The following is a 17,080-nucleotide window of genomic DNA, read 5'->3' as shown; positions in this document are numbered from 1 at the left end:
TATATATATGTATTGATGTATAGCCTTGGATTTCAGCTTCACATTGTCCACATTTGTTGAGATCGATCGTTCTTTCAACTACGCAATTCAGATTAAATTAAAAAAATTCACGAAAGAAAACATAATCTGGGTCACAATTGAAAATCACGAACAAAAGTTTGAAAACAAAGAAAATTGAGATGAAAGTAACCGAATTTATAACCAAACTACCCAGTTATGATCTTAGTGTTTCGATTTGGTGTATTTCGACCTAAGGTTCTTCGATTTAGAGAAATATGAAAAATAGATCTTGTATCAAACGATTTCAGAGGAAATAAGTCGGATTCTTAATAGGGAGATGACGGGAGGGACCGATGGGTAACATGATAAAGAGGGACCAAATCAAAGATTAAAAGGAAAGGAAAAAAAATTCTACACGTGAAAGGGTGGTGGAATTATACATTTCTCATAATTTTTGGGAAAATTTTCAAAATTGATTATGTAAATTCTTATGCGGCATATAAATTGGTGACGTGACATGTAAAAAAATATAACACTAAAACAGAATTTTTTCAATATAAATGATAAAAATCACAAAAAAAAAAATCAAACTTTTAAAAGCAAAGTTGTAATCCCAAAATTTAACTATAGGAATATATGGATTTGGACGAACCATTCTAAATTGACAAAAATTAATATTGGTTTTTCAATATAACGATAATCATTTATAAATTTTTGGTCAGTTTTTTAGTATAAGAAATCGCGTGTCTTTTTTATGAGACAAAAATTTTTCACCCAAAATTACAAATTAATTACACCAACAATTGAATTTTAAGTTCATAAATGTAACACTTAGGCTTATTAATATAACTATGATTAATTATACATATATGACTTGCATATTAATTGCATATTTCTAGTGTTCTTTTGGAAACTCATTATGACATCATTATTTCATGTCTCGAGCAAGCATAGATTTATATTGCAACTCTTTCATATCCATCTTAATTTTTACAAAAAATATATATTGTATCTGTCAAAGAAATTTATTTTCTAGCCTTTTAAAATATAAAAAATTACATTTTTCATCCAATGATTTATATTTTTTCTATTTTTAGTCTTGTTAACGATATTTTTTTTTGTTATGTTACTTACATTTTTTAATATTTTGGTTCTATTAACGTGAATTTTTATTTTTAGACATATATCTTTATATTTGTTTTACTATTTTTAAATGGTCCTTCGTCATGAATATGAGGGATTGAGCACATTCCCTTCTGTTAATTCTGTGTCTAATGAAATTTGAGACGAAGATATATGTCTGTGATCTCAGGTAGATAAAGGTGCCATCACAGCATCGAGTGCTCCATCTGTTTTTACAACTCTATATTATCGATTGCTTGTTAATTTACCAAAAATGATAAGTGATGGTAATGATATTAATCAGATATTTTAAACAATACAACAACTCAAGTGTCATGTTTCAATCGGTCTATTGCCATAAGCAATTAAATCATTGAAAATTGAACACATAACATTGACTTTGATACTAGATGTATGATCAAATGTTTGTTGCTTTTGCTAAAATTTATAGCTAGTGGTAGTGATTCAATTCAAATATTTTAAACCATGTATTAACTTAAGCAACACGCTTATATTACTCTTCTTATAAGGAAATTTTTTGCACCCCAACAAACATTTTAAGGCCCCCTAAATAATAAGGTATCTCCCAAAGGCAAACAACACCGCCACCCTAACAACAACCACCGCCACCTCAAGAATGTTGGTGTATCGCCTTTTCACACCCAATATGTAGTGAAAGTTTAAAAATTATAAATAAAAAACAATTTTGACCGTCATAACTTAAATTGTGTGGCGTATGATTCTAAATATATTCATAGGGTGTTTCTTGAATTTACCTTTAATGTTTAACTCTTGGCTCCAATTATTCTAGATTTTAAGTGGAAATAATTCTTGTTGTAAATATCTACAAACGACCTATTGGATCAGACACCGTTCTTCCATCTCCAAATTAAGTCCACAATTGATCGTTTTGTTCCTTTTTTAGATTGAACCAGAAAACCAAACAAAATTTGTGTGTTGATAATGAAGAGCCGGAAATCGGTGAGATTCAGACGATGTCACAGCAGCTACTAGGAAGAACAACGGCGGTGTGTGGTGGTGGAACTAATGCTCGGCCTTTGGTTGTTCTCCAAGGGTGGTGCCGATTTTTATGACTTGATGAGAGAGATAATCTTGATTTTCTTGAAAAATCTTTATTGTGTTGTGTATTATCAACCTTTGATGACATTTAGTTAATGTCTCTCAAGTATAAATGGATCGTTCTAGAGTTAGAAGTTTTCCGCTTGTAAAATATCTCAGGCAACTTATTAACTTTTGATAAGGTATGAAAAGATTTGTTGAAGGGATTTGTGATAGTAGTGTTGCATATAGACGAATTGTCAGAATATTTACGTTTTGATGATTTAACCAGGCTGTTGATATAATAGATAATTATAGAGTCAACCTAAATTGAATTTGTTTTCAAAGCTAATCAAAGCCCTAGCGATTGTCTACCTAAACTGAGAGTTTATTATTCGAAGGCAAAATGGTCACGGAAAGCCAAACTAATCAAAGGTCAACCATGGAACAATTTATCTCAGATCGGTTAGTCAGCCCAAATTACAACATTATTTGAAATTTTTCAGTTTAATCAGTGTTAAAAATCAGAGCCCATCTGAATTATCAGATAAAATTCTCCGTACTATCAATCTTTTATTTCGTGGTAAGTCAAAGTCCATGCGTAATACCCGAAGTGTACGATCTGTCAAAAAAGACAATGACATGGTAACAACGATGTCTATATTTGGAAACATATAAAGATTAAAAAATACCATTGTTGCATACAAAGCCGATAAATAGATAATTAAGACAAGCTTTAAAAACTCTCGGAAATATCCTTCATCACAGTTAAAGCTTTCTGAGTTCAAAATATTATTTATGAGCCCAAATGATCATTAAGATAGTTTGTAATAAACTATTGGTTTATTGATATCCAACTTACAAAAATTTCATTTCAGTGTTGTTAACCCAACCATAATTTTTTTAGAGTTTGTTGATATTATTTATTCACAGCCCATCTAAATCAGTCTATGATCTTAACAAGAAGTATCAGAGAGAGGTTAATTCTTGACTCTGAATATTATTGTATCAAATGGTCTCATTTAACAAAATCATGATATTTTCCAAAGAAGATTTTGATGACTAGAAGATCAAAATGCATACTCATTTAGCTGCACAAAATAATTATATGTGGTTTGTCATCATAGACGGCCCAATGAAAATCTTGAAAGCAAACACTATTGATGATACCAAATTTTCCCTAGGTCCGGTCTGGTGAGCTTAGTCTTCGGATCGGCAATGTTAGAACCAGAGCAACGGAACGTTGCCATTCTACACAGATGAGCAATATTTGGAGGGTGCCAGGAATTTTTCCGACGTGGCCCCTCCGACTTTCTTATTGGATCTTGGTTTTAGAGAAAAAGGGAAGATATAATATGTAGAGGGATGAAAACTAATGTCTCAATGCCCTGAAAATGAAATATACCTGGGTATTTATAGTGGTTGAGATGACTACTTATTCTACTGTGCCGAAGTCTCTTTGGTAAGTTTCTCGTAACCCATCCAGCAGGTCTCATCAGAATCCCAGTATTCGGTATCATCTCTAAACGAAGCTCGGCCGAGCACCAGGGTTATGCCGAGCTTTGCTCAAGGGGTCGAGCTCTGCCCCAAGGGCTCGGCCAAGCTCCCCACCGAGCTCAAGAAGTCCAGTCGAGCTCGTTTAGAGATGATACCGAATACTGGGATTCTGATGAAATGTGCTTGACGGATTACGTCTAAGATTCTCGAAAATAATTAGGACTCAAACACGGTTAAATATTAGGGGCATCAACTGTCATTGTCATTTTTAGTGGTGCTCCTCATATGATTGAAAAATTGAGACAGGAGTGGACCAATGATGAAAAAAAAAAAAAACAAAAAAAAAATCCTAGACAATATTGCCAAGAACATCTTGTATAAGACATTGGAAAAAATACCTTCTGGAAAATTAAAATGTGTTCTACTTCCAATGACATCTGGGAGAAATTTATACACTATGTGAAGGCAATGATCAAACAAAGTAAAATAAACTACCTGTTTCAATACAAAAAATTGACATCATCAAAATGAAGGCAGGGTAGTCTATATAGTTAGCGGTATCATAATCGACTTGGCTGCTCTTGACAAAAAGTATGACAATCATGAAATAGCATTGAAAGTAATGAGGATGCTCCTAAAAAAAATAAGATTTCAAAACAATGGTCATACGTGAATCAAAAGACCTTAACAAATTTGAACTGCACGATCTATTTGCAGACCTTAAGGCATAACAATCGTGTCTAGATTGCATGTTCGACATATAGTAATTCTCGTTCTTGTTGTCACACTTGTATGGATTTTTTTTTGGGTCAAGTAGGTTTAAAAAGAAGAAAAATTTAATTTATGAAGTGGTTAATGTCATATTCTTGTATGACAATATTATTAGGAGTGCTCTTGGATAGCTTATAGATTGTCTACCCTCAAGAGTTAAGTTGTTTGCAACTTAGTTGATGCCAAAACATCAATCCTTGTGATTGAAAGGTAAAAATTTTTAAACACACTATGTATGACATTTTTGTATTTTTGTTATTTGCTACACAATATTGTGAGATGCTCGGTTTTCTTGTGGTAAAACATATTTTTCAAACTTCCGTTGTGCTTCCGGACACCGTAATCGATCCCTTTTAAGTGTTTATATTTCGTTCGGAAAAGTTTGTATTTCTTGGTGTTGTTATAAGTGATCAAGGTCTTCAACTCGATGTGGGCAATATGGAAGTAACTACTGAGAATGGACTACTTCAGAAATTGCAGCCATTGATACCACCTGATATGGGGATCCGGACGCTAATTCACTTTCTTAATCATTATTAAGATTCAATATAACAATTAAGTAGTGTGGGACATAATTTTTTTTTTTCTAAAATGCAAGTGCAGAAACGTAATGTATTTAATCTGATATACATGTCAACATAAGAGTACAAGTCTTGTACAACATTTCTTTATCTCAAACTAGAGTTCAACAACTATACATCAAGTGCTGAATCATATTCTACCTCTGAGCCCGGATCTACACGCTAACCGTAATCTCTCATCCTCTTCCTGATCCTGATCATGTCCCACCTGTTGTCATGCATACATACAGACACAACAACAGCCGGATAACTCCGGTGAGAAATACATTCCTAGTATAAATCATGCATACATGCAATCATATAACTGATATAAAAGTATGAACAAATATCAATAACATGTATCAAATCTGAAAGATATGAATCGATATAAAATTGTAAATATACTCTGGGCTCGTCATCTCAGACTCGACTCATCTTTAATCTGTAAATCAAACTCTGACTCATACTCTCTGACTCGACTCGTTCCTAGTGTAGGGATCTCGATCTGAATAAGAACGCAACAATCTCTTATTGGCATCTCCCACCTACTCTTATTTACGGACTTTGGTCCTGTTCATATCGAATCTCGACAATAGGAGTTGCTATACTCCTAGGCAACATCGATATGACAAAACGTCCGGTGTCTTGGCATATTCGCCACAGACCTTGCATATCCTGCCAATTTGCATCTCCGCCGAATATCAGGCACATCAGCCCAAGGACTAGGCATATCCGCCCATGACTCCTCACATAACATATGCTTAACTATACATCAATAGAATAAGCATATCAATCTCAAACATTGCAACATATCGAGGCAATGGCAATTTAGTATGTGATTTTGGGAAACTCCAGTTAAATCAAACTCGAGTTGTGCAATCCCGGATCCACATTAATTTATACATTTCTCTTCTCGGTCTGACGAAGTCGAAGTCTCGAATTCAAATCTGTCCATACTCAATCTGGTAATAACAATATCGAGGAGTATAATATCAATACACCAGTCAAATCAATACTGAATATAATAAGAACTCAATCAAATTCTATTTCAACGGCATAACTGCATAATCTCAGTATACCCAGCGATACAATATCAATCAGATATCAATCCCAACATCTCATAATTGATAACAACACGATTCTGATATCAAATCGGTATAATCTCAATCAAATCAATTCTGATAATTCATAACAATTCTGTACGATATCCGTTATTCAATTTGGTTTCGATTATATGATGTCTGCTATGTCAAGAACACCACATATCAATCATATCTGATTCTGACAATATCATATTTTCAAATCATAATAGAACATAAGAAAACTTACGTCCGTGTGAAGCCGCTAACACGAGGATCATAGAAATATATTCAGATTAAAACTCTGACGGACGGATCGTTCGTAATCTGGATTCTAATATCAAGAACTTGGAATTTTCTACTGAGCTCTCTCGATTTCTTCAGCTGCTGAATTCGAAGGAAATGAGTGGCTTTACATATACATTGCATGAAAAAGAACAAGTGGCTTAATCTTGGTGCAGCACGTCTCGCGCATATGCGCGACCTTCTTCGGCGCATATGCGCGAGACACTATGTCTCGGCGCGTAGCATCACGGTAACTCGCGCCATATGCGCGCCCTTGCTCGGCGCATATGCGCGAGGCTCTTCACAACTCTCTGCCATCCTCGTGCATATGCGCCGGTCCGTGCCGCGCATATGCGCGATGTCTTCTGCCTACCTCGCGCATATGCGCCTGGCGGGGTCGCGCATATGCGCGAGGGCTCATCCTCGCACATAACATCAATTCTTTTTTTCGGCTTCCCGGTCCGATCCATTCAATCTATAATCACCTCAATTATCAACAAATCATTTTCGATTATAATAATAAAATTCTCGGGCATTACATTTCTCCCCCCCTAAGATCTGATTTCGTCCCCGAAATCACAGGCAATCAACTCAGATAACAAATCAGATACAATAAGGAATGAAGAATAGAAGCTAGATAAAAAGACTCACATCAATGACATAACTCTGGAAACCTCTGACTCATATCTGATTCAGTTTCCCAGGTAGCTTCTTCAATACCATGTCGACTCCACTGACTTTCACAAGCGGAATAGTCTTCATTCTGAGCTGTTCTCATTTCCTGACGGATTAGTTCCACTCTCTATGGGCTATGCTTGTTAGGTAAATATGATGTCAATAAGAATTTTTATGTTACTAAATTATTTTGTGATGAGATCTATATCATGCTTCATGTGATAAATTTTGGAAGATATTTCAAGAAGATTTGTTTTCAACAATCTAGGAATTTGAAGATGAAGTTTTGAGCCTATTTAAGAAATTAAATATATTGAAAGATTATGCATGGAGATTGTATTACAAGATTCTTTAAATGGCTTGATAAATCAAGTGTAGAAGGTGGTGAAGCAGTGAAGAATGTTGATCATGGTGTTTAGCTTCATCAAGTTCAAGTTATTAAAGTTGATTTGGAACCAACGCTTCCATATCAAGTGGATAAGAGAGAAACTAGTTTTGACCAAGATTGGATATTAACGGTATCGGCTGGATCAAGACCTAGACTTGTGGGGATATTTATTTTTGAGTTTTATTTATTTTTATGTAATTTTCATTTTTTTTAATTTATTTAATTGAGGGGTCATAGAATGTCAAGAATCCAAGTCTGTTTGGGTTTCTTGATTAGTTAGGAGCTTCAAATATTATCTAAATTTTCTTTCCTAGTTTTTAGGAGTCCAATTTTATTTTTTCTACAAGACTCACATATATTATAAATACATTGTTTTTATTGATGAATAGGAGACGACGTTTTCACACAAATTTTGAGAGCTTTAATGCTTGTTTTTCACTATTCATGTGAATAGTGAAACCCTAGTTTGACCATTTTACCCCAGATCCTTAAAATTTCAACTCGAATCCATCCAAACTTATTAAAACACCTTAAAAAATACTTATAATAATTTCTTAGACGTAAACTGTAGCCCATACATTAAATTCCATCATTCGTTTTAAAACTTGGCCGGAGTTCCGATTTTAACCCAAATCAACCCGAAACTCAACCAAACTTTCCCAAACTTAAATCATGACTTAACCACGCATGACCAGCTCTTAAAAAACCTAATTCAGACCGTTTAGGACCCTAAAAAATGACTGTACACCTGATGGATTTTTTGCACTTATGGACCGAAACCCTAAGTCCAAGTCAAGCTCATAATTCGACCCTAGCTCAAACCACGCCGGACCAGCCTTGAACCAGTCACTCCTTGGACTTGAATGAACACTCATAGACTGATCTAACCCTGGTCCCCCGCCCCCATGAACAAGGACATGCATGGTTCATCCGAACAAGCCCAAACCGAACCTATCTAACCCTAGCTCCTAAGATCTACCCCTAGACCATGACCAGCTGTACTCGAGCCATCTTGGACCATGTCTCAGACCCAACAGGGTCTGATCCAAGGTCTGGAACGACCTTTGCACCATGCTCCCCTCCTATCACTCGATCGAGCCAAAACCAAGCCAAACCAAGAAGATCCAATCGGCCACCTGCAAGGATGTGTTCCAGCTTGGATGTTTCTAGATAGACCTTATCTAAACCTCATGTAGATCATCCCCTAACCATAAAAACCTGGCAGCACCTTCATCCATGTCAAAAAAACATGAAAGTCAAGTTTTCTCATGCAATTCAAAGAAAAACGTGAGTAAATCATGAGATTTTCCATAGATCATGCATAAACATTCAACAATACATATTATTGTGTGAAAGACGAGAAACAAAAGGTATAGGGCGTGCCTTTGCGTCTAAATGCTCGAAAAGTCTAACCAACAAAGCGATAGACGAACACCGGAGGGATGGGGCGATTCTCCTACTGAAATCTCCATGAAAACAAGACCAAAAACCTTCTTGTGTGTGAGTGTGTGTGTGCGGCCGAGAGGGTGTGGGGAGGTGCTAGGGTTTGAGTGTGAGTTTTGATAATAAAATTAGAGAATATTGGGCATATATTTAAAATAATGAGATATAGTGGGTTTGACCCAAAATCTACTAAAGAAGCCCATTAGGCCCAATAGCACACACATAAAATAATTTGTTTTGTTACGTTTTTAAAAATATTATCTGAACCCTCAAAAAGTCCTCCGTTTTGCTAAAAATCGATTACCGGTTTAAACTATGGCTTGACGTGTAAAAATACCATATATAACCCATTTTTGAAAAATGTATATGTAACGTTCTGAAAATTTGAAGGTCCATCTTAACCACATGCATGCAAGTTATCAATTTTTTTTTTTGTATTTTATTTAAATTGTTTAATGCATTAAATGTATGATTATGTGTTTTAATTGATGTTTTATTAAAAAATTTGCATAAGGGCTTTTAGTAGTATTTGCGTTCGAACGAGGAAAGGAGACCGAGGATAATTAAGGAAAAATGTTTTTATTAAATATTTAGTTTTAATTATTTAATATATAGTGTATTTAAGTGTGATTTTCGAAAAGGGACCTTGGTGAAATATTTTTACTCGTCGGGTCTTATTTTAAACGGGTACGCAAATTTTATCGAGTCAGAAGACTTTTTGAGGATTCGGGCAATATTTTCAAAAACGTACCTAAACAAAATATTTTTCGGAAATGTTATTGGGCTTTACGGGTTTATTTTATTGCTTAATGGGCCTAAAATCCTGTTAATCTATTTAATTTTTATTTAGGGACCATTAATGCATAATTATACAACTTAAACCCTACTTTAGCAAACCCTAAACCTAATTCCAACCATGTGGCCGCCACGTCCACTCTCCAGCAGCCTCTTCAAAATTTCAGCATTAGCTTTTCAGATTTCCAGCAGCTCCCACCTTCAAAAATCACCTAGGTTTTGCAAAAAGAATCCCCACTCGTCTCTTCGGTGCACGCTCTACGCGACTATCTCAAAGTTTACGAGCGTAAATACGCAAAGGCATGCCCTATACCTTGTTTTTCTCATCATTCACATCAATATATGTTGGTTTGTACGTTTTTGCGTGAAAACCCTTAGATGTATCTTGTTGTGAAGGTTTTATACGATTTTGACAAGAAATATGCATTTTTCCTTTACACGTAACTCACGCTATTGACTTGTTTGTGTAAGGGGCTGAAAAATCTCAGTTTTAAGGGGCCATACATGTTGACATTCGAGGCGTCAAGGTGCTGGAGTCGGATATGGGTCGAGCTATAGGGCGAGCCGGTCAGAACTTTGAGTGATAGTGTTGTTGGGTCGATCGGGTGAGGAGAAACGAGGTGCACAATCGTTCGAGGCTTAACCATGCCATGGACACAGACCTTGGTGGGTCCAAGCCATGGTCTAGGGATGCCCAAGCATGGCTGGTTGTGCGCCAAGAGTAGATAGGGAAGGCTTGGTTAGAATGTGACTCGTGTTAGTTTGTTGGGAGGAGCCATGCACGTCCACGTGCACGAGGGCTATGGGCGCGGGTTGGTTGGTCCAGGAGAGGGTCCACGGCTTGGTCTTAGTCAAAGGGTGGTCTGGTTCGGGGCTGGTCCAGCTTAGTGTGGGCTAGGTTCGAATATTTGAGGATTAGGTGCACTAGGGTTTGATGGTGGCTAAGGGCAGAATTTTCCAGCAGCAAATGGACTTTACTGAGGGTCCTAGGTGGTCTGAGACAAGTTGTTTAGGGGCTGGTAGGGTGTGTTTAAGGTGTGGTGTAGGTTTTGGAAAGTTTGATTATGGTTTGGGTTGATTCGCGTTAAAACCGGGATCCCGGTCCAAGTTCTAAAATGAATTGTATAAGTTATGAAACGGACTCGAGTTTACGTCTATGAAATTATTATAAATATTTTTTGAGGTGTTTTAAGGTGTTTGGTTGGCTTCGGGTCAAAATTTTGAGGTCCAGAGATAAAACAGTCATTTAGGGTTTCAAAGGGCAAAATTGTAATTTTTACCCGGGTCGAATTAACAGTCCTGTCAACGCCCTGGTCACAATTTTACATGTTTTAATTGTTTATAATATCACGTATATGATTTTTTATGGAAATATGAAAATACGGTGCATGCTTGATTTTAAGAAAATTTACGTATACGCATCGTTTTTGTAAGTGATGGATATGATGACATGTTTTGAAGAAGTGAGTTGGTTGTGACTAATACGATGATACGATAATACGATGACATGTAAGGCCAAGGCTCAGTGGATGGGTAATATTTTCGCTGATGTCCCCGCCGCCGGGTACCGCGGTTATACGTAGATGGATCCATTGACTAATACGATAATACTAAAGTCACAACTAATGAACTGAATTCAATTAAAGAAAATGAAATATATATGATGATATGATGAGACATGTTTTGACACGCTATGCTATGATATGATATGATATGTTTATGTTCACGCCTTTTAAGATCATGAAACATATATTGATTATGGCACTGTTGCATGTTATGTACTTGTTATAACGGTTCAGGTGTGTTGAGTCTTTAGACTCACTACGTGTGATTGATGCAGGTGAGCTCGTTGATGTGGAGACCTGAGGCGCTGAGGACTAAGTAGGATGAACTGAGGGCGCACGTGAAAACCCAAGGACCTTTCATTTCTTCCGCACTATATGTATGATGATCATTGTTTGTTTTGTACATTTTCATCTTTTACTACGTTGATGATTTATCAGGATTTGAAAGGATAAGCTTGAATTCTTTTAAACAACATTCTAGGGTTTTGAGGATGTTAAATTGTTTCTAACTGCAATTATTTTTATTCAGAGATTAAATGACTTTTTTAAATGCATGTTTAGCTTATTTAAATGTTTTTGAGCGGGTATATTTTCCGCCATAGCTTTTAAAAAAAATAAATAAAAATGTTTCAGTAGCATTTTAAAATCAGTAGACGTTTCAGTCTGTTAAATACATCATATATTAAATAATTGAAATAATTATTTAATAAAAACATTTTCCTTAAACTGTATCGGTCTCTGTTCCTCGTCTGACCATCAAATACTGCCAAAAATCTCTTTCTTATTCAATCGAATAAACCATGCCATATAATCAAAAAATCATGTCATAAACACGCATTAAATGCATTTAAAATATTTAATTAAGTATTGTTTATAATACCCTAGATTTGCGTGCAGTTAAGTTACATCGCTTGAATTTCTAGACCTTACATCAGTTATCATGGATGAGTTAATTTGACAGTGATATGTATATAAAATCCTCTTAGGATTTGAAGTGTCAAATAGATTTAGATTTGACGTCCAAAACTATTATTTCAATAAAACATGTCATTATACAAATTAAAATTATCATGGTATATGTGATACTTTCAGCTTAGTACTGTTGAAGAGTTTACTAAAATGGACAAGTAATTAAAATATAAATTTAATATAAAATACTTGGAAAATACGAAATTCTATCTACGATTATAGATTAAACATTTTCTAAAAAAATATATGTACATAAGTTATAATACAAAGACTATGAAAATATTTTTATAAGTTGCATCAATATATATGGTTGTTTGAATATTTGATGCTATCATTTTCTCCAACTTGAAAGATGAAGAAAAGATATTTGGTCTTGAAGTACCATATATAAAAATTTATACGTCATCATATCTCACAAGTTACACTAGTGATGTATACTTTTCTCTAAAGAAGGTAGTGACAACCAGAAAGACACATAACTGGTTTTCTTTGCAATATCATATGGACTATTGATTTACATAAAAATATTGTCAACAACTGAAGATAATATGACCGATATTTTTACAAAATTATCACCCACATCAACTCTTGGAAAATCAGTGTACAAGTTCGGAATACGAAGAATTGATGATTCAGAGAGAGCCGTCAAAGTTGTACTCTTTTTTCCTCGTCTATTATTTTTCCAACGTGCCTTTTAATGACAAGGTTTTTAATGAGGCAATTAAAAATTAGCGAGAGATGCCGTACTCTTTTTCCTTCACTTGGATTTTGTCCCACTGGGTTTTCCTAGCAAGGTTTTAACGAGTCGCATCTGTCGTCAGGAAAACATCTAAAGAAAGTATCTATTGTTGTACTTTTTTCTTTTGTTTTGGATTTTTCCCAATGAGTTTTACTGAAAAGGTTTTCGCGAAACAACACTGAGTTCCGATGAAGTTTCAAAGCATCCATCTTGCTAATTAAATGTATATTTGACGAATCGATTGTTTGTGCAAATAATCATCTAAGTGGAATGTTATAAATATATTCCTATTGTAGATAATTATCTTATTTAGTTATATTTTAAATATTTGTAATCACGATAAATATGACAAAATAATATCTGTAAAGATTTTTATGTTATAATCTTCTCCTATAAATAGAGTAATTGTGGTCAATAAAAATTGCACTTGAGTATTGACTCATTCTTCTTTTTTTTTATGAATGTTTTCTACTATTCTATCTTTCTTTATGATTTATAACATTTTTATCCATTATTGTAATATTAATGATATTATTTATATTCTATTATAGTACCTATACTTTATTTTACAAATAAATTTTATTGACTAAATATAACGTAAACAACATAACTTCAATCATAAATAAGATTGATCTTATATTATTTTCTTAAATGATATATTATTAGTTCCACTCGCTAGCGATAATGAGTTTTCTGAGCATATACCTATATATATATATATATACCTATATATATTCTGTATGTATACATATATAAATATATCTATATATATACCTTTAGCCGCCTAGGAGATGTCACTCCTAAATCACAAAACCAAACCCACAAAATCGGTAGGTCAAGCAATAATAATATCAAGCAAAAAATGGAAGGCCAAAGAGAAGAGGTGAGCCTAGAAGAGTTGAAACGACAGCTTGCTAATTTTGCTAAAGAAAGAAATTGGGATCAGTTTCACAGCCCCAGAAATCTCCTTTTAGCCATGGTTTGTTTTCTTCTCCATTATTTCTTCGTAAATATTATAGAAATCCCATCAAAAAAATTATATATAATAAGCTTTTTCTGCTTAACTAAATTATCTTCTATTACCTCTTCTCTCTGGTCTGCCTAATAAGCCACAAAAGTATGAATCTTGATTTCTTGTCTACGGAAAACAGAATATAAGGTTTTATTTTTGTTGGATATTGTCAAAATTAAATTTGTGGGAACTATTTAATTTCCCGGTGTTGTCTTTTCTTTTCTTCTTCTTCTTCTTTTTGCCAAATAATTACATGCACATGTTAGTTATTTCTTCATGCACATACAAATACAAATTTTATTTTATTTTATAGAATTAGTAGCTAAATTTTATACAAGATTATTGACAAAACGCAGAAAGAATTTACAATCTCTCACGAAAATTACTTGTTTTCCCAAATCTGCCTTAGTTTATTAGTTTTTCTCTTCGAATTTTTTTGTAAATAACATAAAAGATTTAGATTAAATTCGGCACGGATCTGTCGGTGTTTCCTTTAAATACATAACCGACCAAGATTATATATAGGGTCACCTTTACAACTTCTTCGTCTTTCTATTGTATACTTTTTGCGTAAAGTGAAAAAGAAATATTAGTTTCAATATTTTGATAAAAATTGCTCAGCTAGCATATTATTATATATATTTTTTGATTTTATTATTTCTTGATACAGTTTAATCGAATAAAAAAACATAAAATCCTGATTTCTTGATTGTACAATGATGTTGAAAATTGGAGCGATAATATTAAGACATAGTTCTATCCGTGCAATAGTATTTGAAAAATGAAGTTTTTTTCTCAAAAAAAAGGAGAAATTGTCATAATTTTCTTCCTATGTCGAGGGAAAAATTGTTGTATAGTGATGGATACATTCAGTGGTGGTGGTATGGGTCGTCGTCAAATCTACTGCTGAGGAATTTTTATCGGATTAAACAAATGGAATTATCCTCTTTTTTGCCCTTTTGCTTTGTTGGTACCTAACCTGCCTACGTAGTCTACTCTCAATTTTATGATTTTAGAATAGAATATTATTCATTAAAGCAGTCGCAGTCAGAAAACCCAGCTTTGACCGAACATGCAGCATTTAATTCACTTTTCACATATTCAATGTACACGTTGAGTAGCAATAGATTATGGAATAAAAATTTAATTATTTTTTTAAAAAAAATTAAATATTTTTTGTATTTTAATTAAAAAATATGAGATAGGCCGTAGGTAATGACTCGATAAATAATGAAATTTTGATCAAAAATAATCCACATGGGAAAGATAAGTAGAGCTGTCAAGTCGGTCTCTGCCACCTCCAGGTGGGTGGAGGATGTCTCAATCCAGCTCTACTGAAGATGGATTATAGGTTAAGAGGGTCAGTCTGTATGCCACCCCATCAAAAAAAAATTAAATTATATATATATAATTAATGGGATTTTATTATTCAAAAAATTATAAATCATTGAATCCACATTTCTACACAGGTTGAGATTTCTTCGATTTAATCCATTTAATTTGGTTGACGGGTTAAGCCACTCAACAAACCTAATAGAGTGAAAGGTAGAGGAGAGTTGGCTATCCTACTTCCTTTTAATATATATACACATATATATATGTACATATATATATATATATATATATATATATCAATCACTTGGAGTATAGTTTAAGGGAATAAAAGGGCATAAAAAGACAATATATGTGCACGTTTAAATAATCAAGAAAAAGTTCAGAAGTTAATTTGCACATTTATTGTCTTTTTATGCCCTTTTATTCCCTTGAACTATACTCCAAGTGCAATGTATTAAATATTTTTGAATGCATGGTTGCTTTATTCCTTTTCAGGTGGGTGAAGTGGGAGAATTGTCTGAGATATTCCAATGGAAAGGAGAGGTCCAAAGAGGATTGCCCGATTGGGAAGCAGAAGAGAAGACTCATTTGGGTGAAGAACTCTCAGATGTTTTGTTATATCTGATCAGGTTGTCTGATATCTGTGGGATCGATCTTGGTGAAGCTGCGCTTAGAAAAATTCAACTCAATGGGACTAAATATCCCATTCATCGTTGCAACCCTTCTTAAGTAGTTCGTTGTACTATCTATCTCTCTGTCTAAAAACATGGCCTCATATGTGTCATTTGTTGTATTAATGTTACTTCTCCTTATATATATTTTGTGACGAGTTAGTTTCGGGTTCATTTTATACTTTGTTGACGTCTTTTTTTTATTGGAAAATAAATTTTTTTATAAAAAAAAAGTTCATTTATATATCTAGAGGCAACATAGCTCTACCTGAGCTAGAATTTAAACTTTATAATTTTAAAATATTTTAAATTGATTTACTCGAATTAATACCAAATTAATTCAAATTTTATATATAATTTTTTTTAAAAAAAATGGGCCACCCGAGATAAAGCCTGGGTGTCATATAATGTGGCTCCGCCACGGTCTACAAGGGTGTAGACAAAAGCTTTAATATGGTGCGCGAAATATATTTAAAAAAAATGTTCATTTATATACAGAGAATGTTTATTCTTTTATTTATTATGAGACAACACAAATACAAACAATTATAGAAAAAAAAAATATTAGTGATTATTCAGTAATGTTTGTACATGAAATTTCCAAAATATTATTTGTTTTTCTCTCTAAAGATTTATTCGTGCACTTTTCGTTCACAAAATCCTACATATTAAATTTTTTAGATAATTTTACCAATTGATATTGATTTAAAACTTGATTTTACATTTTACAAACTTAATAAATATATGGTTGTTAATATAGTTTAAACAAATGACATCTATCATAAAAAAATTAGTTTTGTGTAGAATAAGATACTTATTGTATTAAAATAATAAAAATGGATTTAAATTTATAATTATTATTATATTAAAATAGCAAAAAAATTAAAGATATTTTTATTTATTATCAGAATTTGACATAAATTCTTATATAGTGATTCTAAAACTTATATTTTATTATATTTTTAATTATATAAAAACTTTTGGAAGAGAAAAATCTTAAAAAATAAACTTGAGGGGCATCTGACAATTCTACCTATACGGGGAACATAAAAGAGGGGGCGATGTAAACCACCCGACCTAGATGCTTCGTCCCTAATTATTGGGTAAAGCATATG

The 17,080-nt window shown here is 33.6% G+C and overlaps 1 long non-coding RNA gene across 1 annotated transcript; it reads left to right on the top strand.

Annotated features, from left to right (window-relative positions):
• Positions 1-13,733: 13,733 nt before the first annotated feature.
• LOC142550834 (uncharacterized) lies at positions 13,734-16,139 on the top strand. The gene is made up of 2 exons (XR_012821421.1): positions 13,734-13,926; positions 15,790-16,139. It is a non-coding gene; the product is annotated as an uncharacterized LOC142550834 (long non-coding RNA).
• The last annotated feature ends 941 nt before the right edge of the window (positions 16,140-17,080 follow it).

The sequence above is a fragment of the Primulina tabacum genome, chromosome 7, assembly GCF_025594145.1.
Source record: "Primulina tabacum isolate GXHZ01 chromosome 7, ASM2559414v2, whole genome shotgun sequence".
Classification (NCBI taxonomy): domain Eukaryota; kingdom Viridiplantae; phylum Streptophyta; class Magnoliopsida; order Lamiales; family Gesneriaceae; genus Primulina; species Primulina tabacum.
Note: the sequence above shows the minus strand (reverse complement) of the source record. Positions and strands in the feature narration are given on the sequence as shown.